The sequence below is a fragment of the Mixophyes fleayi genome, unplaced genomic scaffold (genome assembly GCF_038048845.1).
Source record: "Mixophyes fleayi isolate aMixFle1 unplaced genomic scaffold, aMixFle1.hap1 Scaffold_601, whole genome shotgun sequence".
Classification (NCBI taxonomy): Eukaryota; Metazoa; Chordata; class Amphibia; order Anura; family Limnodynastidae; genus Mixophyes; species Mixophyes fleayi.
The window spans coordinates 3976-6624 of NW_027448302.1; the positions used below are offsets into that span (position 1 = coordinate 3976).

General features: G+C 43.2%; 1 long non-coding RNA gene across 1 annotated transcript; it reads right to left on the minus strand.

The window, feature by feature from the left end:
- Window positions 1–501: 501 nt before the first annotated feature.
- On the minus strand, window positions 502–1872 carry LOC142135097 (uncharacterized). Its single transcript, XR_012687186.1, has 3 exons — window positions 1856–1872; window positions 1058–1122; window positions 502–775 (listed from the first exon to the last, which is right to left on the minus strand). It is a non-coding gene; the product is annotated as an uncharacterized LOC142135097 (long non-coding RNA).
- Between the last annotated feature and the right edge of the window lie 777 nt (window positions 1873–2649).

The following is a 2649-nucleotide window of genomic DNA, read 5'->3' on the forward strand; positions in this document are numbered from 1 at the left end:
AGATGTAGGGGGCAGTAGACTGGGAGAGAGCTTTATAAGTGGTGGTAAGGAGTTTGAAGAGGATTCTGTAGGGGAAGGGGAGCCAGTGTAGGGCAAGGCAGAGAGGGGAAGCAGAGGAGGAGCGGCGTGAGAGAAAGATGAGTCGAGCAGCCGCATTGAGTACAGAGCGGAGGGGGGCGAGATGAGAGAGGGGGAGGCCAGTGAGGAGAAGGTTGCAGTAGTCGAGGCGGGAGATGATGAGTGCATGGATGATTACAGCTGACTTCTTGTAGCTATTTTTTTTTGTCTTGCCTGTGCCTCATGCATATGTTGTACCAACGGGGTGATCTTCCCCAACCTGTCATACAACTGGGACACAAATTGGATCACATTGAGTTCCTAAGGACTCTGTTGCTCCCAACCCTCGTTGAGAACATCCAAAATGCCTCTTGGCTGCTTGGCATACAACAATTCAAATACAACAGTGTTTTTATCTTCCTCCCCAGCGCTACCAATCAAACACAACAAACCAATTGCATCCATATGGAACACCTGTGTGTGTATGTGCTGAAAGAGGAGCCCAGTGTCAGGCGTGGTCCTCGCAGTTCCGCTGCTGTTGGGAACGGACGAACGAATCCTTCGGACCGCAAGCGTCCCGTTGTCTGCATCGTCCTCCTGGTTACGACCTCAGCCTGTCTGACTAATCTGCTGTTCATCTATCTCGCTGGTGACTGTCTTGGAGAAACGCGACCTGCTCACCCTCTGCAGCCAAGTCCATACGTCCTTGCGGTGGTCCCTGGAGAGTATCAGGGGTGCGTTAGACTCTGCTCCTCCCAGTACAGTCACGTCAACACCAGCAAATAGCCTCCATCACACTTCCCTTGTGACAGCCAGGGAAAATATAATCCTGCCTGCAGCCATCTCCTGCTAACTAGTTTTTACCGATTTCCCTATAGGAGAGGTGTGGTAAATAAGCCTCTTTGCCACACTACATAAAACCACTTACCTACATAATATCACCTACCTACATAAAACAACTTGCATACATAACATCACTTACCTACATAACATCACTTACCTACATGTCCATAACCTACAATTCCAATTCTCCAGTTTCTTTCTTCTGACATTTTGCTCTGTCGGCTGTAAAAGGAGAAACATTTTCTTCAAACCTCTTATACCACTTTCATACTGCCGCCCCGGCAATATCCCGGGTTTTTCAAGCCGGGTTTTTGCCGGGGCTCGGAGCGTCCCAGCTCAGAAACACCATTCATACTGCACCTCGGACCCGGGAATTTCCCGGGTTGACCCCATTCATACTGCACAAGTCTGTGCCCTGGCAATTTGTGGGAGTCATCACCAGAGCAGTTTTCATTGGCTGAAAGCTGGAATATGAAAAAAAAAAACTCTCTCTTTCTCTCGTTTGAGCTCGCCCCGGCAAAAACCCGGGATTTTGGTACAGTATGAATGGGGTATACACTGAATTTGTTTTTGAAATATCTTAAAATGAGGATCTGTCGTTGTTTCATCTCATTCCATGAGGATTTATACAGCCTTGTAATGAAAGATTGATCACAAAATGCCAACACAGTAAGGAGAGCCATTATGTCCTAAAGTCATTTCACCAAAGAATAACACGATATTCAAGAGTTTTATAATAATCTATTGTTCTACTTTATCTGCATCTTAAAGGTACAGAAAATATTTCTGACAGAGAGTTACACAGAAAGCATTTACAGCAATAAAATAATCTGTGTTTTGTATCCTAAAGTCAAATCAAATGTGTTCATGGTGGCAAAAAGGCTAGCACTCTACTTGCTGTATGGTTGGATATGATACAGCACTATAAATATGTAACTAGTAATCTCTATCTTACCTTCTAGGCCAACAGCTCTCTCCAAACTGAACGCAAAGTTTAACATTAGTACTTTGACCCTGCAGTGACTTGTGGGACTATTTACCTTTGTAGTTAATAATTCTACTTCTCAGTGTAACCATTCTCAATAAACAGTGGATGCAATAATCCTGGGACCCACGTTGGATATGCTTTTTAATGTAATGGCATTTAGTATCTGTCTGGTACCCTAAACACCACACAATAATGGCATCACTATAGCAAACACTAAAGATCTTCAAAGTATGTGTGTGTGTGTGTGTGTGTGTGTGTATATGTATGTATGTATGTATGTATATATATATATATATATATATATATATATTATGAGTGTAACCAATAGATGCATGGTAGCAAGTGGACACAAACCAAGTCTACCACTTAGAAGGCGAAATGTGTTGGGTCACACCCTACTGCCCATTGTATAATCTGTAGGAGACCAGTCGTTAGTTTTACAGAATGCAAGTCTGACTAACAATTGATATCTTCTGACTGTCCTGATCCGCGGAGCTCTGCAGCAATGGGTAGTGTGGTCGGATCACATACAAATAACTTATTGTATAAATATATTTCAATTATTAGCGCAGTGTGCTAATTTATATAATTGGAAATGTACTGATTTTGATACTGTGCTATATTTCTGTATTAGCAATGTACTGATTTCTGGTGCAATAGGCTTATGCCAGGGGAGAAAATGTGTTTTTGCGTTACTGTCTGAAGGCAGGTAATCTCATGTCATGACGTTTTGATGTGTGAGTGTCCAACACACCCCTTAG